The sequence below is a fragment of the Peromyscus maniculatus genome, chromosome 17 (genome assembly GCF_049852395.1).
Source record: "Peromyscus maniculatus bairdii isolate BWxNUB_F1_BW_parent chromosome 17, HU_Pman_BW_mat_3.1, whole genome shotgun sequence".
NCBI lineage: Eukaryota > Metazoa > Chordata > Mammalia > Rodentia > Cricetidae > Peromyscus > Peromyscus maniculatus.
The window spans coordinates 55,430,902-55,456,827 of record NC_134868.1 but is presented as its reverse complement, the minus strand read 5'-3'; positions in this window follow the sequence as shown (position 1 = coordinate 55,456,827).

Sequence of the window (25,926 nt, the reverse complement as noted above, 5' to 3'; positions counted from 1 at the left end):
GGCCATAAAGAAAAAGTCAGGTGGTGGTAGCACACACCCTTAATCTGATCACATGGCAGGCAGAGTCTCTGTGTGTTCAAGGACACAGCCAAGCGTGGTGACACATGCCTTTAATCCCAGTACCAACCATAGAGACCTGGAAGTCTGTACAGACAGGCAGTGATGAGGAAGTGAGGTGGCTGGGCTAAGAACCAATGAGAAGGCAGAACAGCAAGGCAATAAATGCGCAGGTTAGTCAGGAAGAAGCTGGTTCTCCCAGGAGAAGCTACGACGGTGTGGTGAGTAAGGTTAGTTGGTGGCTATCACTATTTCTTTGATCTCCAAGGCTTTCACCCCTATATTTGGCTCTGTGTTTCTTATTTAATAAGACTGTTTAGAAATTTGTCTACAAAAAGTAACTAGTGTTATATTAGCATTGTAATATACACCATCATACAACACTAGTGATCAGGTCATGAGGGCTCTGCTCCATGAATGAGGGACTAGGTGGCTTGATGGGAGAGTTCACTCCTCCTCCTGCTCCTCTGGCCCTCCTGCCAAGTGGGGATGTGGCCCTACCCTATCAGAGGATGCAGAAACAGGATGCTCTGTTGGAAGTGGACCCAGCTCTCCACAGGCACCATTATTGCTGGGACTCCGGTTGTGGACTTTGAGACTGCAGTGTTATGACGACTTTCTGCTCATTATAAATTATTCAGCCTCAGGTATTTTGTTATAAAAATCACAGTTTGGTGGAGACAGTACCTGTTGCTATGTCATAAATAGCCCCAGAATTGTGATAGAGAACAGGAGTAGTTGTCTGATGCTTGTTCAACGTGGTAGGAATTTGGGCATGTCATGTTGTGTTACTGTATGGATGGTTTTTATCTCCCCTGTGGCATCTAATATCACGGCTGGAAGGACCTGACTGATTGGAGGGTGTGCTAGAACACCTCAGAAGGCTAGGCTTATGTGTGCATCTATGTGGCCTGAGGTTGTGTGGCTGAGGTGGTCACTCTCACGCCATAACACAGGGCATCATGTTGGGATCCCTCAAGGTCTTCCAATTTCTTACATGGCAACTGTGTTCCCAAGTGAGTGTTGCAGTGGGTCAAGGCCAAAGCCACAGGGCCTTCTACGATGAAATGAATGCTATAGCTATTTCTCAATGGTGCCACAGCTATGACAGGCATTCTAGGCATAAATCACAGGCATTTCTCTTCCTGCTGTTCTGGGGACTGGAATTTGCAGGTCTAGCTATGGGCAGAGCATGCTCCTTGTGTACCTCTTTCCCTGGGTTGCAGATGGCCTCGTCTGGCTTCTCTCATGCTCACACCTTGGAGCTGCAGTCCTGTGTGTCCCTCCTTCATTTTCTGACCAGGACACAAAACAGATGGGTGAGGATCCCAGCTGAAGACCTGAGTTTAACCCCTCCTGTCTCCAGATACAGTCCCATCATGGTGCAAGCTCCTTCCTTCTTACGCAAAATGGGTAGACTCAAACTTCCCATCTGACTTTTGTACGGTGGTCTATGGGAGCCCATTCATGGATAGCAACTTTCTGAGAAGCTCACTAAGACCCCATACATTCTAAAGACTCAGGGAATTCTGGGAAGAGGCTTTTCAAGATCGGAAGTAAACATCTCAGAAGGCTCAGAAAGTGGCTAAATCTGACTAGATGTACCAGGCCTCTCTCTCCCCATGCTTATCTAAGCAGTAAGGGCAGCTGAGGAAGAGCGAGGCCAGCTGAGATGCCCGGAAGAAGCATGTGAGCTGCCTCCAGGCTGTGCAGTGTGCTCTGTTTTCCAGCTTTGTGAGCTGCCACCCATGCTGGGGTGGGCTTTAGTGATGTAGCCGTCTTTGAGTCATTTCTGTTCCCATAAGAAACCTCTCACCCATACTCCTGTTAGTAGCCCTAATAAAAACTCATTGGTTCACCAAGTTGGATTTGGGCGGTGTCTTTAGTCTGTGGTTGGTGAATAGCAGAGAAAGAGTGGTACATGTTCTGTACAGATACATTTGCTTCGGTACCCACTAAACCTCGAGCCACTTACACTGAGCCATATGCTTGGCTTTAAAAAAAAAACATTCATTGTCACACAGCCTCACTAAATTGCCCAGGCTGTTCCTGACCACCCTCAATTTCTTTTTAATCCTGTATTTTCAATCCAGACTTGGTTGAATCTGTAGGTGTGAAATTCTACATGTGGAGGACTGCCTGGATCCATTTTACAATACTCTAAAATAAAAATTTCCCATGGCAGTAAATCAAAATTACAGAGCGAACCCTTTTGTTTCTGAAGTTGGTAATTCTCCAGTGGGGGCCTATGGGAAGATTCTCAGACTTTCCTGCTCTTGGTGGGAGACTGTGTTCTGCTAGGGACTGAGGGACATTTGTATGCACAGCACCTGCTGTGGGACTTAAGCGGCTTAATAAGAAATAACCAAGGGCTTTTGTGCTGAGGTGTCAAACTGGCAAACGAAGGTACATGAAAGTTTCCTCTGAACTTTAGGAGAGGAAAAAAAAAAGTGATTGCTGCAGAATACTCTCAGGTGTTTAACCGTCTGGGCACAGAATGCAGAGCAATTGAGGACAGGTGTCTGTCTCAGACGTCGCACTGGATGGAATAAGCAAAGGTTGTCCGTGTCCCATAACCCTCCGTTAGAGAAGGGCTGGCAGGGACACATAGCAGAGTGCTGGAGTGTGATTTATGAAAACACACATGGCTTTTGTTCTTAAAAAAGAAAAATCCCTATTTGCAAAACATGCGCCCTAACTTCTAAGCTCTGGTCCTTTCAGACAGCAGACATTTAGTGGCTGATGTTCGTTATGTACATTTCTTTCGTTAAAATTAAGCACTTTTACTTTTGCATCTTAAAATTTGATGGAATTGTAATTTTCCCGGGTTTTAGTAGCTCTAAATCAAAATTGGTCAAATCAATTTAAGGATAATTTAGTGAAATAAAGCATTTCTGAGCAGTCTGACAGCTTCCATGAATAATGCATCTTTAATAGCTGCCAATTAAGGTAGTTTCTGGAGACTTATGATGGAGGTGGGGATATCTCTAAGGGTGATTCATGGCACCGACTCAGGCCATTCTTTGGACAAAGTGACTCTGACAGCATATAAATGCCTATATGATAGAAATGTAACAGAAAATGTTTCCCGTGACTCTGTCTGCTCTACCCTGCTTCCTCTTGTTCCATTCTTCCAGCCAGTGATTCCAGAACTGGAACCACAGACCCTCTGAACCCAAAGGGACCTATTGAGTCATCTTTTCTAACCCCCTTTCACACCAATTCCTCATTATAATATGCAATTTCTATACATTATGCAAAGACCACAGAACCTGAGTGTGTACCGACCCCTCCAAGGTTATGCAGAATCTGAATTCCATAAGATTAAAGAAAATATTTATAATGGTCAATCTCAGAAGCCTGAAATAAATAGAAGAAGCTGAGGAATATGACCAATAATATGAGCCATGTGTGGGAAGAGGAGTATGACCAATGATGTAAGCCATGTGTGGGAAGAGGAGTATGTCCAACAGTGTGAGCCATGAATGGGAAGAGGGGTATGACCAACAGTGTGAGCAAGTGTGGGAAGAGGAATATCACCAATGTGAGCCATGTATGGGAAGAAATGCCAGAGACAGACTTAGGTGAGGGTCAGAGAGGAGACAGTCTTTGTGACATGGGCTGAATAATGCCACCGCTTTCATGTGCAAGTCCACAGTCTTCTTGTTGAACATGGGGTAGGGATGTGGGACACTGATACTGCCCCTGTAAAGAGACCCTGCCCAGTGTTACCAAGTGGTGGCTCCTACTTCTGTTGGAATCCCTGTTCTAATGTATTCCCTGAGTCTTCTTCTGAGCTCCTTCTGCAGGTTCAAGTACCCGGCCCCGAGGACTGTGAGAGAAGACAGGAGGGCCTCACAGGAAGGCTACTTCTAGTGGTCCTGCCAGCTGCTCTCTCTCCTCATCCGTAGGCAGAGGTGAAGACTGGAGGAGGGTAGAAGAATCAACCACTGGGTCCATCAGTGCAATGAAGCCAACTAGCAACTACCATGGGAAGAGCCAGGGGTGCCAGCCTGGTAAGACAGCCCTGTGCTGGACTCTCAAGTTCCTCATGGCTTTAATGAATGGACTGCAGGTGGCAGCCATGAATAGTGCATTTGAGCTAGCCTCGGTGCTTCAGACCTCTCTAATGTTTCAGCCCTCCTCTGCTAGGGCATCCTTTTCCTTTATCTCTTTCAATGGCTAGCAGATCTCCAGCTGGTCTCTGTCTATGGAAACCACACCTCAGACCTGCCGTGCTCCTGCTTTTGACTTGCCATCTTGACCTTGTTCTTTGGTTACTTTAAGTATGTGACAATCTTCTCTATTGGCTCCCGTGCAGAACTTGAAGAAGTCATGTGTTAGTGTCAAAAATAGGCCACCTTCAAGGAGCGACGATGGCTCCTTTGACTGCTTCGCATGCTTGAGTTTCATGCAGTGTTCTGTAAGGACTGGAGAATGATCTTAGACAGCTGTGCTTTGGGTTTTGAATGAGTGAGTTTATTAAGTATACAGCAAGCACGAGAAAAGGGATACATAGTGGGTAGAAGCAGTGGTTAAAATCGGGCACTCACAGTATCCAGCAGAGATGACCCGAGTGCCCCAACGGAGAAAACAGACAAAAGGTAACACCATCAAATCCGGAGCTTACAACATGTCTGCTGAAGTGGGCCGAGGGGGTCCCTGCTGAGAAAGCCTGCTGGAGTTCCCAATTGAGAGAGTCTGAGTGGAGCAGAGCGTCACCTCCGGCAAGGCTTCCAAGCAAAAGATCAAGTAGCAACACAGAGAGATAACTGTGCCAAATAGAACATTTACAGTCATCCATCAGAAATGATGGAAAAGATGAGGCGGTCAGCTGAGTTCTTGATTGAGCTTCCCGTGGCTGAAGTTCAGGCTTCCTGTTCCCACTACAGGCACTTTTATATTATGAGAAATAGTTTGCCTTCGACCCGCTCTCAAGAGCACAGTGTTTGTAATGCTCTCAGCTGCTGGCGGTTTTCCTTTGTCTCTGTTACTGAGTCAGGGCATCCGTCTGTCCTGAGACAAGGGGTCTTGGAAGGTTCCTGAAATGAACATGTTGATGTCTAAGACAAGAGAATCTTCTTGGGTTGGATGTTGACGTCCACTTTCAACAAGCGTAAACAGCAGAGGACAACTTACCAATGCAGTGTATGTTTCAAAGTTTCAAACAGTGGAGCAGGTGCATGCTTGACAAACCCTGACTTCCGATTTCTGAGCCTGCAACATGTTTTATTCCCCTGGCAATGGAACAGATAAGAATCCAGTGTCCTCCCTGGATTCTGGCTTCCCCAATCTTGTAGAAGCTCCTGCCAGGGGCATCTGGAGAGATTTTTCATGTGGGAGGCATCCTTAGGATGAGGTCCTCTCTGGAAAGAAGTCATTGGTGCTCACTCCATCTATAGAGGGCAATTCTGAGAGTTACATCCCTAATTACTAAAAGGAAATAGCTTCAGTTATTTGAAATATGAAAATTTTTATTTCAGTCTCACTATATTCCTGTTGATGGAAAAAAAAGTAACTGTCCCCTTAATGGGGATAATAGATAATTTATTCTGGAGACAATTATTAGTGAACATGGCCCAGGAACACAGATTTAGGTTACTCTAAATTCCTGTTCCAACATGGAAGCAGTTTTAGGAAGCTTTTAAAGCAACATAACAAAGAAAATCATGAGTGAAGTTGGTCTTAAAATACATTGGTGGAAACATTAAGTGGGAGTTTACAGTAAGGCAGAGGAATCTCGGTGATAAGCTCAGATGCTGCTGTCTGATGACTTGCTCAGCCTCCTGGTTACTGGAAATGGGGGTTTGGTTAAGTTCCTATATTCCAGGAGGTTCTTATCTGCTATGTTCATCTAACATCTATTAAAGATGTTAGACCTGATGCAAATGTGGACAAGAAATGGCTACTCAGGGACTACCTATGGCTGTAATGTCACAACCTCCCCACATCACTGAGTTCTAGACAGTTAACCAGTCTTGGGGAGGATTGGAAAGTGCAGCTTCTTCCTGTTGAAGTTGTGTGCACATTGTCAAATTCCTTACTCATTCGGAGGGGGAGCTGAGAACTTTTTGCTTATTCCCTGTCCTGGGATTTCCTCATTGAATTCTACATCCTAGGTCAATTAGCTTAGGACAATATGTGCACAAAAGTAGACAGGACACTGTTGATTTGGTCCTGCAGCCAAGGAGGTGTAAATTCTCCAACATGTAGCTTTATGATGAAGTTCTGTATGAGGCAAATATTAAACCTTTTAAGGGCTTTGTTGCCCTCTGATTTCAGTGCTGCAGGCATGCACGCACACACACACACACACACACACACACATACACACACACACACATACACACACATGCATGTACACAAAATAAATAAATAGGGGCTAGAGCAATGGTTAAGAGGATATACTCTTCTTCCAGAGGACCAGAGTTGTTCCATTCCCAGAACCCTAAGTGGCTTGTTACCACTTGGGACTTGGAACTCCAGTTCTGGGGAATCTGATACCTCTGGTATCCATGGGAACCTGTGCACATATGTATAACACACACACACACACACACACACACACACACACACACACACTTTAAAATTGTAAAAATAAATGTAATAAAATAAAAAGAAAAATGTATATTGAATGATGATGATAATGTAAGATGCTGGTTAATTTAAAAAATGTATATGTATGGGCATTTTGTCTACATATAGGGTGATGCTCCATAAGTATGTCTGGTACCTATGGAGGACAGAGAAAGTATTGTATCCCATAGAACTGGAATTCTAGGTGGTTGTGAGCCACCATGTGGGTGCTGGGAATTGAACCTAGGTCCTGTGGAAGAAGAGCCAGTGCTCTTAATTACTGAGTTATCTCTCTTCAGCCTCTTAATTTTTTACAAGTACACTCTACCTTCTAGCAACATTTTAAATATACAATATAGTGTGGCCAAGGAGAGGAGCAGGGCTGTACCATGGAAGTTGATCATCTTGCAAAACCTCATCACTGTGGATTCGTCAACTGAACTGAAGAGATTCAGATTTCCCATTGATCTCAGACTTTCCGTGTCGACATAGCAACCAGGTTTTGAGACCCTGTTCCAATGGACAGAATATGGCCTCATCCCCATATGCCGAAGTGCATGATATGATCTTTGTATTAAATATTTCAGCATACATTCCTATTCGGTGTGTGAATCTTAGTGTTAAATTGTTGTACCCACGATTACATTGTTAACATATTCTGGATAAGTTAGGTGCAGTGCTGGGGTATGGCTCCCATTTTGACACGAAGGCCATCAGAAGCTCCATGACTATTCTGTCTGTGCTGCTTATGTCCCAGAATGTGGGGTCGCTGACATACAGAGTGGGGTCATCCATAAACACAACAGGCCCCCAACACTCAGGAAGATAAGATTTTCCCAGAAGCTTTTGAGTATAGAGAAGTTTCCAGGAATTCAATTTAAACATTCAAACCACAAAACTTTTGATGTATATCAGTTGCACCAAAAAAAATTTAACGTTTTTGGAAGGGCCAGTGATCGTACACCACAAAATTCACAGTGATTCAGAACAAAGGCACTAACTCACCTGTGGACAATTCTGGCTGAGCCCCGGAGGAAGCAGAAGCCTGGGTGTCCCTTTGAGTACACAGAGCAGGCAGCCCCATTGCCCTTGTAGCAGGGCAACCCAGTTCACCTCCTGGAGGTCAAAGGGACCTCTTGTTCACTACAGAGCTTGGAAATCCCCACCTCTTTTCTTCGGAGTAAGAGCAGAGACACCTCAGTGGTGGCATGTCTGTCCTGTCACAGAAACCAAAGGGGGTAGGTCCTGTCAACACATTTCCTTGGGCAGCAGCTGCTTGTGTGGCTACAAGAGTCTCCCATGGGGACATGGAGAATCAGTGACTCTCCAAGGTGCAGCTTGTACTTGAATGCCCTCTACCACAGTCTTCGGGGGAGGCTCTACACATCAGGATTGAGATGAGAGACAGCTACATTAAGGGACAGACAAACATCCCAGCTGGCCCTGCTCTGAATCTCACACAGCAGTGAGGAGGGCTCCCTAACCTGCCTTGAGGCTGGACAAGGCTTCAGCAGGGTGTAGACATGGGTTACACTGACCAAGAGAGAAGGGATGAGGGGAATCAATGTGGATGGAGGTGGCCAAGGCAGAGCCCTGTGTGGGACAGTGTTCAGAAGCTGTGTGAGATGGGTGGAGGAAGTGTGGGAGGTAGGAGGGAAAGAGGCTGAGGAGGGGCCATGCAAACCAGTGATACCCAGGTCCCAATGTCACTCTGATGGTTAACACTGTCAACTCGTCACAGTCACAGAGCACACAGAGATGAATGGCAGTGCACAGATGTCAGCCTGGTCCACAGCTGGGACCTCCCAGGCTCTGGTCACATGGGCAGAGGAGAACGCCTGCTACTCCATAGTTTTCTAACACCCCCAGACTCCTCTACTCCCCTTCCGGAGTGAGGCAAGGCTGTGTCAGTGAGGTTAATGGAAAGGACCCACCAGGAACCCCAAGTGTCAGAATGACTTTCCAGGCTGGCAGTAAGAATTTCTGACAGCAGCCTTGTGGGGTTTGTGGCTGAGTTGTTTCTAATCCAATCGAAGTGACAGGGTGAGTCACACTTCAAAACCGTGCTAGAAATGTTTGATACACTAAAATAATTGTCGGTTTGTGTGTGCGTCCATGGCACACAGTGGTGGGCTCCACCAGGCTGCTTTTATCCTGGCACACCATGGACTTTAACCGGATCCACCCATCCTCTCTTTCTCCAGCCGTGGCACATACTCTTGCTTTTGCTTTTCATCCAAAAAGTGTGGACCCACAAAGCAAGGAGGTCCGTGTCTGCATCCGACTTACTTCGTTTGGACAAGCTTTAGTCACTTTGATTTTTCCACAATTGATATCATTTTCTTTTTGACAGTTGAATAAAACTTCAGTGTGTGTGTGTGTGTGTGTGTGTGTTTCCCACATCTATTCATCCTCTGAGAGACATTTAGGCTAATAACAAAACTTAATGACTGTGAACAGCGCTGCAGCACACAAGGATGTGCTGGTGTCTCTGCAGTGTGTTGACACTTAGAGCCCTTTGGTAAATACTTAGGAGGGGTTTAACGGGGTCACATGGTTGTTCTGATTTTAGATTTTGAAGGCCACAGTGGCTGCACCAGTTTGTGCTCCAGCCAGCGGCCCAGAACGGCCCAGAAGGATCCTTCTTTCCCCTGATCCTCACCAGCATGTGTTGTTGTTTGTTTGCCTGATGGTTCTGACGGGGGGAGGGGTGGGTGTGGGTGGGGGGGTGGGGGTGGGGTGGGTGGGGTGGGGGGGTGGATTTTGAATCCGAATGTGTTCGAATTTCATTGGCGTCAAAACATGTTGAACATTTTTCATGTACTTATGGGCCATTTGCGCTTCATCTCCTGGGAACTGTCTATTTCATTAGCCCATTTACTGATTACACTGTTTGACTCATTTCAAACCAAAGGTCTATCTAATTGCGGTTAAGAAAATAAGTGCAAAGGTTAAAAGTTTATGAAATCTCTAAGAGGACCTCTGGATAGATTTGTGCTGCAGCCTCTCTGGGTGGATTTGAGCTGTTTACTGGGTTAAGTTAAGCTCAGTTCCCACTTGGGCATTTTTCTAAACCAGTAGGAAGAGTGCAGCCTTCCAGGCAATAATCAGGCCATAGAGGATGCTCTCCCATCAAAGGGAAAGGCTCACTAGCTACTGGTGACCAGACCCTCTACCAATTGTCAAGGAGAAGAAAGCCTGCCGAGTGTCAGTGCTGGAGTGCCACCATCCCTATGTCCCACTTATTCAAACTCTCTGTCACTCTTGTGTAACTCTCCAGTTTGGGTTGTATTGTCCTCTTGCCTCTCACCCCTCTCTCTCCTTGCTAGAGTCCAAGTTTCCACTCTCTACATTGCGCGCGCGCGCACACACACACACACACACACACACACACACACACACACACACACAGCGTTTACTTATGAGGTTCTCACTAGTGACAAACCTCCGTGTCCTTGAGCCTAAGATGTCCTGTGGTACCTGGGTGTTGGGGTGTAAACTCTGAATCTGAGCACTGGGGATTTAACACTGTAGCTACAGGGACCCCAGGACTCAGAGAGCTCATTGTAATATCATTTTCTTGTTAAGACTCAGGTTAGGAGCCATGCCTTGCCCTAGACAAGAGGTCAGTGTCCCTTAGTGGTGTCCCTTAGTGTCCCACTGGTAAGGGAGGGTCCTTAGCTGGGTGATATAGACATGTTAGTTCTTAATATTCATGCTTCTAAATTATGCATAATGAGATATAGGGATTATTTTTAAACAAATTTTTCTTTACACAGCAATACATTGATGTAGATGTTTGGTGAGTTGTTAGTCTGTGTAGTGAGCCCTAGACAGAATAAAACCCATGGAGTCAGTTTTGGGCTGCAGGCAAATAGAATGGCCAGGGGAGTCTCCCACCAAGAGGAAAGAGAAAGCAAGGCTGAGTTCCACAGTGTGGGGGTGGGAAGACATGGGGCTTCCCACCAGAAACGAAGAATAGGAAACCAATAATGATCAAAACGCATTGTATCAGTACATGAAAAATTTAGAGAGTAATAAAAGATGTTACTTAAAAATGTAACACCCATCTCTTAGTTTCCTTTTAAATGTGTTTTATGGCATATTATGTTAAATATTTAAATCTAAAGTTGGTAACCTAGTGATATAAATGAGACCTATGAAATTGAGATAGGAAAAGAACAAGAATGCGTGTTCTAGCGACAGATGGGAGCCGGCAACGGGTGGCAGCAAAAATCTCCTGGGTCCTGTGGGGTGGGACCCGAGGGACCCAGGACCATGGATTCCACCTCAGCTTAAAGTCCTCAAACCAACATACCTGTTCATGACCCATTTGGCGGCTGAGCTGAAAGTCTGGACTTCAGAAAGCTGACCATCCTATCTTGAACATGAGCTGCTGTGATGTCCAAACTGGGTGTAGGACTCTTTTACACTTCCACACTTCACATGTTACATATGGATATACACGGACACACTCTCACACTTTGTGTGCTTTATATTTTATAGGCGGCATTGTTCAATTCGTGATGATTGAATCCACGTGTTAGCTTATGTGCCTCATGTCACTGGTTTTGTTAGGTTGAACTTGGTTCAAACTGCAGCACCTAAGAGGTAGCTTTAATATCCTTCTCTCCATAGCAGGGTGTTGCTGGTTCCTGTGGCGTGCAGGAATGACGGTGCCGAGGGAAAAAATGGTCTGTCCTAGGCATGTGGTGTTCATGCCTGGAAACTGCATACCCACGGCAGGTGGGAAGCAAGTGGAGTCAGCATGAGCTGGAGATGGCCACAGGCTCTGATGCAGCTGCCCATGGAAGGTGCATCCTGACCTTTGGCACCGTTGAGGGCCTTCATGGATGGGGCAGGTGTGGCTTCTTTTCAGGAGTCTACCAGCTGAGTGTTGACACACTGACAGAAACCAAGGGTGCTGAGACGCTAGGAAGCAATGTTGTCATGGTAACCATTGCAGGTGTGATGCTGCAGGAGGAAGGAGCTTTTTGCTCTACTCACAGTGTGAGGCTAGGTGCCACAATGATGGCCAGTTTACACGGTTTCTCTAGATGAGAGCCAATAGAAAGTACCACACAGAGATGTAGCTGGTGTTCTTCCCAGTCCCCAGAGATGCATCTGTGAGTGTGTATGTGCATGTTTGCTGGGAAAATTCTACATACTGCATTTTGCTTTTTTTTTTTTTTTTTTCTAAAAAAAAAAAAAAACTATGGGAAGATGGACTGAGGGAAAGCATGCTGGTCTTTTGTCATACAAGGAGCTGAGCAAATGACATGCATGTTCTGCTATAGTGTAGCAGACCCTGGGGCTTCAGGAGGTGGCCTGAAGAAGATAAACAGTGAAGTTATGTGTGGGCAGGTCATCTCGGTACAAAGAAGCCAGAACTAAAAACTCACAACAGGTGCATTAATCCATTCATGTGCTAATGTTTTCCCCTTCTTCCTTTCTCTGTCCCTCCCCACTTCTCTCTTACTTATTTCTTACTTCTATTTTAAGACAGGGTATCATAATGCACACCAGGTTGTCCTGGAGCTGGATCCTCCTGCTTCAACCTCCAAGTGCTGGAATTGCAGGCATTTACTACCATGCCTGGCGCATGATACATATTATTTCACATGCAGTCCTGCACCAGGCCCTGTTATCATGGTAGGAATCTATCTACAAACACAATAGAAATTTCTTTTATCCTTGAAACTATATTCCACTAGGAGAGTCATGCAGTGCATATAAATATAAGACTGCCCTTCCTCCTCTCCTTCCTGCTCCTTTCCTCCCCAGCATTCTATTAATTCCAGATCCCTTTTTTTTCTTTACTCGTTCCCTTTCTTCCTTCCCTCCTTCCTCTTCCTTTCCAGTTCCTCTCCTTTCTCCCTTCCTCCCCATTCTTCTTCTCTTCTTTCTGCTTCCCTTCCCCCCTCCCATTCTCCCCTCTCTCTCTTATGCTCTAATGATGTCCCCTTGGATTCACTGTCCAAAATGGAGGACAAATTGGAAGCAGCTCCACCTGTATATGGCACAGATCCAGAGTGAGGGAGATGAAGAAATACAGTATGAGTGGTGAACGAGCTCGGCTCTCAAAGGGGAGACAGTCAGCCATGGATAGATCATTCCTCTCTCACCATCCTTTGATTGGGGACCTCCCTGTCAGTCGGTCTCTCTCCCAGCTCCTGGACCACATGGCCCTATCTTCATCTTTAACCATGTGAAGGAAAGGTCCAAGATGCCTGCCTCACTCCTGCTAGACAGAGGGGAGGGGGGATTTCATTTGGGTTTTCAATTCAATGTTCATCTCTTCAGCTCAGGTTCTGCTCAGGGATATAATTTCTTCAGAGAGATCTGAGTTGAGCAAGTGGACCCAGATAACCACAGGCAATGAAGGGGTGATTGCTGGCTAGTCTGGAGCCAGGATGATGAACAGGAAAGGACAGAAAAGGGCCGTCAGACAGAGTTCCACAAGGGCTAATGCAGGGATTAGAAAGAAGGTCCAGGGGTTGGAAACAGAGGTTGGAGACAGAGGTCACCAGATAGCTGCACTTTGAGCAGGATTAACAGAAGACAAAAACAAATGAACAAATAAACCAGCAAACAAAACCCCTGCATTTGGAGCAGGGTTAACAGAAGGCAAAAAATCCACAAACAGCAGCACTGATGATGAAGAAGCAAAGATTGTGCTGGTCTGAACAGTCCAGAGCAAGGGCAGGGGCAGATTACACAGAATACTGAAAAGATGAAGTTTTAATGTATGTGAGATAAAGTACCCGGTATGTGACAATCTTTAGTAGACAGAGTGGAGATTTTAGTGTGCATCCTTGAAGTTTCAAATCGTGTTCTCTTTCCTTGTACCTTCTATTGTAAAAGATTCATTTTTCAAATTATGTGTGTGGGAAGGGTACTGTGGAGGCAGAAAAGAGAGTTAGTCCCTTTGAATCTGGAGTTACAACTGGTTGTGAGTTACCTGAGCCTGATGCTAGGAGCCAAGCTCAGGTTCTCTCTCTGTAAGAGCAGCAAGTACTGTAGCCACTGAGACATCTCTCCAGCACTTAATATCATGTACTTATTGCAGAGTTTAACTTAATAGCACATATCAAGTCAAACATTTCTTTAAGTAATAACTTCCCAGTACTTAAAGAAACTTTATAATTAAAAAGGATATATGCTCACATATTACATCCATGTATAAATATATACATATATTCTTTGCCAGTCTGATAAGACTGGTTAGGCATAAGATCCACTAAGACAGTCAGTGTTACCATCTTGTCCAGTGGTTCTCACCCTTCCTAATGCTGCAGCCCTTTAATACAGCTCCTCATGTTGTAGTGACCCCCCAACCATAAAATTATTTCATTGCTACTTCATAACTGTAATTTTGCTACTGTTATGAATCCTAATGTAAATATTTGATATGCAGGATATCTAATATATGACCCCCAGGGAGGTCATGACACACAAGTTTAGAACTGCTGATCTAGTCCCATGACATGCTCCCAGGGGATGCAAGATATAAAACCTGAGTGCTTGTCATGATTAGAAGAAGCATTGCCAATGGGGCTTTTAGGGATGAAAAAAAAAGAAGAATTTCTTGCTTTTATCCTGGTTTTACCACTTGGCCTACTTTTATAGCATTTTGTGTTTACATGAATTAACTTGAACTCAATCTATTTTTCAATTATCTCAAAGAATTATGCCTGTTCTTTTAATTGTATGTTTTGCCTTGTTATCAAAATTAATTGTCCTTGCAAATTTCCCATGGTCTGCAACCCCAGGGGGATGGTTGTTCAGTTTTCCCGGGGTGAGGCTATGCCTGGTTTACCATCTGTTCCAGGTCTGTGGGGAGGCTGTGACTTCATAACTGGGCCTTCATACTTAGCCATGAAACATGGCAGCCTTGGGTCTCAGTCAGGGTTTCTACTGCTATGAAGAGACACCATGACCATGGTAACTCTTACAAAGGAAAACATTAAACTGGGTGGTTAACAGTTTCAGAGATTCAGTCCATTATCACCATGGCAGGACATTGTAGCATGCAGGCAGACATGGTGCTGGAGGAGGAATTGAGAGTCCTACTTCTTGACCTGCAGGCAACAGGAAGTGGTCTATGTCACTTGGATATAGCTTGAGCATAGGAGACCTCAAAGCCCAGCCCCACAGTGACACACTTCCTCCAACAAGGCCACACCTACTCCAACAAGACCACACCTGCTAATAATGGCCACTCCCTATGGGGGCCATTTCCTTTCAAACCACACCTCTCTTGTCAAACCACCATCCAGCTCTTTTGTCAGCCACCAAACTAAACTTCAGGTCACTTCAGTCTACTACTTCTCTTAGAAGATTGATTTGCAACAGTTTTATTTTGGTATCTATCAGAATTCTAATTGTTTCTTGAAGGCATGCTCGCCAGTTAGGTTTTTCTCAACTCTGTAGTGGGTATCTGAGAAGCCGTAGCTCAGGCCCACAGTGAATGCATGAACTGTGACACCTGCCAAGGTAGCATCTCAATCTCTCAGTACAGTTCTGCATGAGGAGGGGGCAGAAGGGCCACCAAGAAGTCAGACCCCAGCCTCTTCAAGACCCTCTCAGCCAATCAGGAGTGCTTGGGTCTGTGGCTAGAGTGTGGCCATCCATATTCCTCTGCTTTGCAAATGACACAGGGAATAGAGAATCAGGGAGGGAAATCTGGATCAGAGGTAAACTTTCACCCCAGAGACCAGACTGGAGCCTCAAAGTTGCTTTGCTATTCACTATGTGGATTCTTCATCATGGTTCAGCTCTGGTAGACTCTGGTAGAAATCCATCAGGAGAGTATCTATTTTCTGTGGTTATAAGAGAATATCTAAGACTGGGTAACTTAATTCTTTTTAAATTATATTTTATTTATTTCTTTATTTTGTGTGTATGCCCCCTCTTTGTGTGTGTGAGTGTGTGTGTGCATATGTGTGTGTGTGTGTGTGTGTGTGTGTGTGTGTGTGTGTGTGTGCAGGGCACATGTGTGAACATGCCATAACTCCCATGTGGAAGTCAGACGATAACTTGGAGGAGTCAATTCGCTCCTTTTCCCACTTGGATCCTAGGGATAAAACTCAGGTCATTGGGCTTGGTAACAGGAGCCATCTCACAGACCCCAAACTGGGTAATTTACAATGAGTGCAAATGTATTTGTTTTAGAGTTTAAAAATTCTAAGAGCACGGTGCATTTGGCTGGCAGGGACTTATGGTCACCTCAGGATATGGCAGAGACTGAACTGGCATGGTTTCCCTTGTCCTCCTTGGAAAGCTGGCAATGTCATTGTGGGCCTAACTCCACTACCCCATCTAACCCTAACTACTTACTTCTCAAAGTCCCCACCTCTGAGGATCATCTTTCAGAATCTGGGATTCATATTTCTAAGACACTCAGACCATAGCAGAGATTCAGTCTCAACCCCTTGGGGCGCTGGCCACTCCTCCTGGTTAGGGCCACATGCACATCATGGGGGGACTGTCAGGAAAGGGGGGTCTGTGCCATTTGTCCCTGGCTTGTGTGTCCTTGGCAGCACTCTTTCAGCCTGGGTACCAGCTTCATCACGGTGAAATAAAGCATCCACTCTCTCAGTCTATTCCCTAGTCTGCTCCTGCACCTTATTCTGCATAGCGAGTATATTAATATAACATTGGCATTTCTTTTCATGCACCTCCATTTGCTCTTTTAAATTGAAATATTGTTTCAGGAAAACGCTTTTTTTTTCTCCCCAGTGAAATTTATTGTAGAGAGAAAGGAGACGCTGGTATTTTCTAGAGAATCCATCAAAGAACCAAACCCTAGCAAGGGGGAGTTGGGAAAGCTCTGGGATGGGCCTCACCATGATGTTCTAGTCCTGAGGTTAGCAACTATGGCATGGGTATTTTTATGTCATTCGTGCTGATATGTGGGATCCTCATTGCTGATGTTAACGCTTCTGTAACGCATGGTATAGTATTATAAAGGAATGGTTTGCGCTGAAACCCAAAAGTAGAATGGATACTGGGAACAAACGGGGAATGGACAGATTGCCCTGTCTGCTCACGGATCTTTAATTTAAATGGATAGCACTAGTGTGCACTGTGTTCCCCACAGAAAGCATTATTTCCTTTTGCACTACAGTGAGAGCAATGGCAACCTTCCCTTTCTTAATTCTTGTTAAGAACTCTGAAGTCCAGCAGACCTCAACTGTTGTTCTTTCCTTTTCTTAAAACCGAGATTTGCTTATTAGATTTGGATGTGAAAAATTTGCAAAACTCATTTCCTATATCCATGGAAAGGAGAAAAATAAGTAAAGGGTAGATTACAATTCTTTCCTCAAGGACTCTGGGGAGGCTAGCACACAGACATATAGTACTTCTGGTTTGCATTTGGGCGTCTGTATGAGGAAAGGTACCACAGCCATGTTTAACTTCTCTCACAAGGATCCTAGGAAGGACAAGTGTCTTATAATTCACTGGGCTTCTGAAAGGTCTGGGCACACAGATCTTTCCCCTTAAAGCCTAGTTCTTGCAGGGAGTAATTAATTGTATGAAATTCTTAAGTAGAAAATGAAGTTATCACTGAGTTTACTTCCCACCCTTCAGAGGGACAAAATACCCGGACTCACCATATTATTCTTGAGAGTCCATTACATTTTCCTTTCTCTCTTGTCCACTATTTCCCCCAGTGATTTTCACTCTCTTCAGAAACCTCGGAGTTTTCCTCTTGCCTGGCAGGACAGCGGCTTCATCTGAGAACCAGAACTCTGTATAGAGAACTGTAGCACTTAGCACAGATCTGGGCACTGTTCACTTTCCCTTTACTACCAAAAATGCAGAGGATGCTTCTTGAGGTCCCTCTGATGCTGACCACATCCTGTGATCACAAGACAAGATTCTTCAAAGTCACAGCTAACATGCTGTAGTTATGGTGGTGTCTCTTCCCACACGGAACCCAAAGCTTTCTTCACTGCTCTCTCACCATGAAAGTATCTCCTGAGACGATCAGTCTTCCACCTTCTAATTGGAAACCAGATTCTGAGATACAAAACAGGTCACCCCAGCACTATTACACTGTAAGAAATGGCGTAATGTGCTCACCGTGTCCCTGGTGTGCTTTCAAGACAGCATTCACTCACAAGTGAAATGAATTTACTAAAGAAACTAAGAGAACATCTTTTTCTTTCTTTCTTTCTTTCTTTCTTTCTTTCTTTCTTTCTTTCTTTCTTTCTTTCTTTCTTTCTTTCTTTCTTTCTTTCTTTTTTTTTTTTTTTTTTTTTTTTTACTTTCCCACTGGGGGAAAATAAAGTTTTCCCATCCAAATGAGATAGTTATGAGAAAGAAGGCAAGGCACTAGCTCATAGTGACAATATTTTAGGACAGTTCGTGTCTCCTAAAGGGGCAAGTATAATAGTGACTGTGAATTAGGGTAGGGTGGATTAGTAACCAATAAAACAATTTGTGACAATATTGTATTTTCGATGGCATCTCAAAGATGAGGCTGATCCAGTCATGTGATAATGGATTTATAGACACCAGAGAGGGGCAGAGAGAGAACAGGAGTTGTGGATGGAGTTGGAGGATGGGAGCTGGACGGGTCGTGTTTACACCACGGGCAATGAAAACCCATGGTACCGCATGTAAAGCAGAGCTTCCATCATGTGGCTGGAAGTTGAAAGGTTGCCTTTGTGAATGAATCCCATGGAGAAGATGCTTGAGATGGTAATTTAGACATAAGGAGGTAGGTTCGTCCTGTTAAGTGAGGGGCAGCTTGAATGAAGAATAGAGGAGCTTATGGTCTGTGATATGTCTAGCAGACAGAAAAGCAAGACTGCTCCCACAGGCCAGGGATGGTGAGCAAAGGCTATATTTGGGGTGACCCTAGATTTCAATGTAGGGTCATCTGACTGTTCACAAGGCCTGGGAACATGAGTGTGAAATCAAGAGGTGAGACTGGAATGTGTGCCTTTGAGCATTTAGCTGGTAGGACCTGTGCAGCTGATTGAAACATCTTAAGCTATAACTTTGGATGCTGTGAGTACCACAGGCTGTTAAGATTAGAATTCTGACCTAGGGCTGATTTCAGATGAGTTTTGTATCCTTGCATTCCATAGCTTCTATTTTGTCAACTAAAAAACTGTTCACACTGGCAAGAAATGAGGCGAGTCCAAACTAATGATTCCCAATGTCCAGAGATGATCGGTTCCGAACTGGATCCAACCTTATCCCCCTTCTAACTTCCTCTTTTCCTCTTTCTTCTATGGCCTTGTAAATCACCCAGGCACAGACAAAAGACTCACTGACATCTCTAACATCTGATTCTGTTCTTTGCCCAGTGGCACCTCTGCATGGCTTTGGCACCTTTGTAACCTCTGTTCTAACAACTCCACACTCACCTGCAAGCCTTCATTCAACATTTGACCTGCTCCAATGGATCTTCCATAACAAGATCTTCAGACTAAAATCTCCTACAAATAACCAGCCAATGGATCCTGCTCTTTGTGGGAAAAGAAAGTTATTTACCCTCTGACATGCCAACGACCCCATCCTCATCTACAGCTACTAGGGACTTCAGATCCTTTGGGCCAACCCACAACTTCCCATGCAGCCCAGAATGAGGATCTCTACAGTTTTCTGCTTCTGCCAAGCTATGTTGTCTACAGACCCTGGCTCAGGTCTATTTTTAAAAAAAGCTGAGAATTTCATACATGAATACAAAGCATTTTTATAACATTCACCACTATTTTGATAGTCGCTATCCCTAGAATCTGCGCAGCTTTGTAACAGAGACTGGGCTCTGTGTGTATTTATCTATGGGAGAGCACAATATATTGTGGAATGTTTGCTACAGACTATCAGTAGAATGAATAACTTTGTAACAAGAAATTATAGAGCAATTGGCTGACTTAGCAGCTGTGTGACAGAAGGGAACCCTTAGTACATATTTACTAGATAAATGCATGAAGCAGTGTTTTCTGAGAACCGAGGTAAGAATGACGAGCACATGAATTGATTAACTTATTTGTTGAAGAAGACATAACAAGCACATGAGCGATTGTGCCTCTGTGCACCAAGGCTGGGTGAGCCCCAGCCAGCTCAGTGGGCTGGGGAAAGTGCACTGGGCTTCAGTAGGCTACTTCCATTTTTTAAAACATGCCCGGGGTTGTTTTTCTTTCCATCCTGAATCCAGCTTTGTTGTGCCCATGGAGTTGTGGTCACACTTTCCTGTAATTAGTTCTCTAGAGACAATAGTCCTCTACAGTGTCACAAAGAAAGCCTTAGATGTTAACCTGCAGTGGGGTTTATCAGCGCTACAATGTACTAGCTAATCACCACGAATCTAATTTGTGCAAGCAGCTCTGTGCAAGCCTGGCCCTTCCCTCCCAGCACCTTCAGCAGAGCCCACAGCCTCTGAGCTGTGTTTTCTAGATATAGATATAAATATGTAAGTTTCCCCAAGAATTGCTCCTTGGTTGTGTGTTCTTGCAATATAAACAAGTGATGTCCCTCAGCAGATATGCAAAGCCATTAGGACCTGGGAGCATATTAGACAGTGACATCCACATGTGTTAGAGATGGAGAAATGATATATAATACTGACCTGGCAAGAACCTTGCCATACAGCCTTCTTGCACTTCTGGTCAGAGTGGGTACAGAAGAAGGGATTCTGTGGGCTGGGTAATGCGGTCCTTGTGGTCTGTTGGATCTGGTGAGAAACAGTTCCTGCTGCCTCTGAAAATTTGGGTGAGGGACTAGCTACTTTAATGGGGATATGAGGTGTTGGGGCATTGGCAGACCTCCGCCGTGGCATGGAAACTAAATGCTAGCTGAGTTTCACAAGGCAATATCATGGAAGGCACCGAGTTCATGTCTCCTGTCAGCAAGAGAAACTGGTGGATGTAGACTGAGGCACGGGAAGCTCTATTCATATCTCCCCCACCTGCCATCCTCTCAGACCTCCAATGGCCACTGTTACCATCAGAAACCTCAGTTAAAGATAATTTAAAGAACACATACAAAAATGGACCTAGTGGAGTAAATAGATTTGTTCACTCTTAGATTGCATTATTGTAGAACATTTTGGAGACACAGAGGGGCAATCCGAACACAAAGAAATAGTTATCATCTCAACATACAGAAATGAAGCCTGCTGAAATTCCACTGGAAACCCTTCTGAAGCTCAGCTCATACACACAAACACAGCTCCTAGAAACCACAGGGTTAACATATGTTCCTCTCCCTCCTCTCCCTTCACCTCTTCCAATTCCTTCTCCTTTGTCTTCTATCTTTCCTACCCCCCCCATAAAAGGAAAACTTTTATTTTGATGACAACTAGCAAATTCTACCTGAAAACATCAGAAGCTCAAAATAATATAGGGAATCTTTGCAAAATGCACCACCATTAAGCTAATCTATGGTTTTAATGAGAAGCTAGTAGAATATTATAGAGTTTAGTAAGAAGTACTGTGGGTTTTTTTTTTTTTCTTTTTGGTTTTTCGAGACAGGGTTTCTCTGTGTAGCTTTGCGCCTTTTCCTGGAACTCACTTGGTAGCCCAGGCTGGCCTCGAACTCACAGAGATCCGCCTGGCTCTGCCTCCCGAGTGCTGGGATTAAAGGCGTGCGCCACCACCGCCCGGCAAGAAGTACTGTGGTTTTAATTTGGTTTTGGTTTTAAAAAAAATCATGGGCTGGAGAGATGGCTTAGCAGTAAAACACTGGTTGCTCTTCCAGAGGGTCTGAATTCAATTTCCACCGATCACATGGTGGCTCACAACTATCTGTATTGGGATCTGATGCTTCTTCTGGCTTAAAGCTGTACATGCAGATAGAGCACTCAAAAGGATCAACATTTATTTGATAAAGCAACTAAATTACAGGGGTTTAGTAATGGGCCATAGCCTAAAATCATCACTGAAAGGATAAGGAAAGAAAGGTGAAGTGGGTACCTTTTGGCGGACCCTGCCAGGGTATGCTACTAAGAAAATACCCCACTGCAACAGAGTTAGTGCAAGAGACAGACAGACAGGGAAGAAACAAGAGGAAGAAGAGAGGCAAGATAGAAGCAAGAGGAAAGACAGGAGAGAAGAGGCAAGAGAGTGAGCTGTGCCTGGAAGGTACTTTTAAGGGATGCAGATGTCATAGGTGATGGTGGAGAGGCACCTGGTGACAGGTGATGATGTGACTGCTTTGGCAGCAGGAGCAGGCTGCTGCTGTGGCAGAAACTAACAGTCACTGTATCCAGTATCTCTACTCAGTCAAGTAACCTTCAGTTTCATCTTATGACATAGGTTATCTTTATTTCAATCAATATTTGGTACTTGGGCTAAGTCTAGAGGGTCCAGTGAATTGGAAGCAGTGTATCCATTAGACTTACAGAAACATCATCTTTATTAAAAAGCCAGTGTCTGAGAAATTAACATTACATTTTCAAAGGTCAACCAAAAAGGGAAGGAAGCATCAGATATACAGCCATGGGCAGAGTACACAGCGTGAGTCCTACTGATTGTGAAGAATGGGTTAGGGTGCTCCTTCCTCATGCTCCAGTAGAACGAGACCCATGTCTGCCCAACAGTCTGGACAAATAAGGACAGCCAGGAAAGATGCTGATGAAACTCTGAAGCAGGCCACTCTGCTGTGCTATGACATGACTGTGGGGAGCCGCTGAAGCTCTGAATGTATGAGGATCACATGATGCCCTGAGTGGATGTGGACACTGATGTGAGCACAGCCATGCCAAGGATCCCAATGTTTCAGAGCTATAGAAGTGGCAAAGCCTTCCTCTGGCACAAGTGTGGGTATTTCCAAATGATTGACCAGTGTATGCAAAACCTGATGGCCACAGCTTCTTCCTTCCAGATGTTTGTAGCCTAAGACTGCTCTCCTACAGAACACCCCACCCTCACCCCACTGAGACTAGCTATCTCCTACTCCTAGTGCTGTGCATAGTAAATGCACTGAGTTTCTGGGTTTTTAGTAGGTACTCTAATTCAGAACAAACACAACACACCCAATCCCAGCTTTTCTGTATGTGTGCCTGTGTCTTGTCTGCCATTTCTTTGTTCCTGAGTTGCCCTACTCGGGTTTTTAGAACCAAGCCTTGCAGAACACAACACTTGACTCATTTTCCTCTGGGGACATGATGAAGCTTTGACAGCAGGGGGTATTCTCCAGGTTTCTCATGTCATCTATTTCCCACATGCTTGTTATGTGCTTCCACACAAGAGTGGCCCTGCTCCATGTCCAGTGGGAAATCCTCCACCGTTTTCTTCAATGTGTATTGCTCACAAGGTTGAGATGATAGTTTGAATTCCAGTTGGCTCTCACTTGCAAGCTGTGACTTTTCAGGTTCAGAGATACTGGTTCAGTATGAGACTTTTCCATCTGATCTCAAGCTCTGGGCTCATTTAATTTTTCTCCAACATGTATAGACTATTTTTGAAATGCTTTGTTTTTTTCTTCTTAAAAACTTAAAAAAAAATAATGAACATTTTTCCAAAGCAGACTTAGGCTAATGGGGGGGGGGAGTAGGTCATTTTTATATACCCCTTCACTCTAATTCTTCTGTTAGCATCTTGAGTTGTTGCTTCAGGAGAATATTAGCTAGGCAAGACAAGATTGGTGCATCATTGCTAACCAAACCTCCCAGTCTGTATTGGGGTTTACTCTGTGTATTGCATCAACTTGTATGTTTTGCCAGGCACACTATGCCATGCATCCGCCCTTGTAGTACCATATAGAGTACCACCCTAAGAACCATCTGCCATCTACCTGCCCATCAGCCCATCCAAAGTCCCCTGGAAACACCTGTCTACTCACATCTCCACAGCCTTGCCCTTTCCAGATGTTTTGTGTGTGGACTCAGGTGGTTGGTAGCTTTTTCAGACAGGTTTCTTTCAACTCTAAATGTTAGTTTAAGGTCCCCCCACCCCCTACCATCCTCCTGCTGAATGTACGCAGCAAGGTTTTATTCATTCATTCCTGCAGGCTACCGTGGCTCTTTCTATGTTTTCTCCGTTATGAACAAATCTCTTTACAAATCTGCAGTAGGTTTTTACATACATTTAGATGTCATTTGTAGAAATACAAGAAACTCAGCACAGCTCCTTGGTAATGTGGTTAAAACTGTTCTGAGCGCTGTAGAAACCTCCCAAGTACATTCAAAGGGCTTGTTCTTTGTCTCTGGGGTCTCTCTGTCCATGAGCATTGGGAATTCATGTAGGCCCTGGGCCTCACAGTGCCTTGTGTTGTTAATAGGTCGTCATGGAGTGTCTGCCTGTTCTACTTTGCAGCTGAGTGGATTTGTGTTATGTTCTTTTCTCATTGCTGTGTCAAAGTACTTGACAAAAACACCCATAGGAAGTGGTTGGAGGGCCCTGTTTGGGGGAGATTATGGAACCTGTAGGGAATGGAGCCTGGCTTGAGCACCCACTGGGGCCCATTTCCTGTTCTCCCTCCACTTCCTGTGTGTTGGTGAAATGTGATCACTGTGTTTCCTGACTGCCAGGTAGGCTGCATGTTCCTGCTGCACTGCCTCCCTCGTCTTGATGGACTCTATCCCCTCTGGAATGATTAGCCCTAATAAACCCTTTCTCCACAAAAGCAAAGTGCTTTTGGTCAGGGAATTCTTTCATGGCAACAGAAAAGGAATTAACACAGGAAGAGAGGGTTTATGCTGGCTCACAGTTTGAGGGTGCAGACCATGATGGAGGAGAGTCATGGCAGCTAGGGTTTCATGTAGCTGGTTGTGCTGCATCCACTGCCAGGAATCAGAGAGAGACAGATGCTCACATTCAGCCTTTCTCCTTTTTAAAATTCAGTCAGGGCCCATGAGACAATGCCGATCACATTTAACATGGTCCTTCTCACTTCTCTTTAAGCCAATCTAGAAAACCCCTCACAGATACAGAGGTTTGTTTCCATTGCGATTCTAGATCCCATCAAATTGACAATCAGGGTTAACCACTACATTTCTTGCATGTTCATTTCTGACCTGACTGACTTTGGCAAAGAGTCTGCTAAGTCTATTGTCTTGTCACTGTGATGAGATGTTGAGTGGTGTGTTCTGGATGCCACACAAGTGTGCTGTATGAATACTTTGTCTAAGTCTGTCAACATGTTATTACTCACTGAACAGTGTCTTTTACAGAACATATTTAATTTAATAAAGTTGAGTGTCAATTTTCTTGCTGTGAATTACACTGTAGTTAACACTCACTATTAAGTACAAGGTGGCCTACATTTTTTCCCATGTTATATTTTAGATGATTCTGCACTTTACATTTAGGTCTATGATATATTTTGAGTCAGTTTGGAAAGCTGTAGGATCCTTATCCAGACTCTCTCCCCTTTCTGGGGTGTGATTGCCCTATTGCCTCTGCTCTGTGTGTTGAGGATGCTACACTTTACCATAGATGTGCAGCTGGTCCGATAAAGGATCTGCTGACTATGTGCGTGGGAATATTTCTACGTTCTTTAGTCTGCCTTTTAGGGCCATGGTTTGTCTATGACTCTCAATGCATATGAGACCTCAGACACTGTGCTGGGTCTGCGACCTGTTTTTCTCCTGGCATCCTTGGGTTATACACAGGGTTGAGGTGTTAGTAGTGTGACCTGCAGAAGGTTAGGCTATAGACTAATGCTCACTGATCCTAGTCAGATTCATTTTTATTCTTCTTATTAAGGCACCAGGCTTATCAGCACCTGCTTGAGTAAGACTTTTCCTCCTCAGGAAAATACACTATGAAAATACACACACACACACACACACACACACACACACACACACACACACACACACGTTCATTTCAGATAAAGAACCCATAACAGACCAATGTAACTATTATACCAAAAGCCAACCAATAGGCTTATTAGGATTGCTTACAGGAGTATGGGTGAGGGGTGATTGACAGAAGCAGGGATGAATATCAACAGTAGCTGAGCTATGAAAAAGCCAGCAGAGGTGACACAAGGGCCAGGAAGTGGAAAAACAAAACCCAATGCATGTGAATTACGACCCTGGAACAAGGTGAGAAGACACTCCCGAGAATATATGTCTAGCTTTTCCAGAGACCGATGACATTGGTTGGCAATCAGTCTAGGAGTTGCCTGAGTGTCCAGGTGAGGTAGCATGTCTGTAACACAGGGTAGAAGTGGCTTACCCAGTAGACCGTGCACATGCAGGACCTGCACCTGCTCTCTGCTGCTTAGTTAGCACCCAATGTGTCAAGTAACTGCTGAGCATGATGGTACAACAAGGCTTGACTGGGTTCAGGACACAGTGAAGAAGCCTTGCCTTCAAGGATCCAG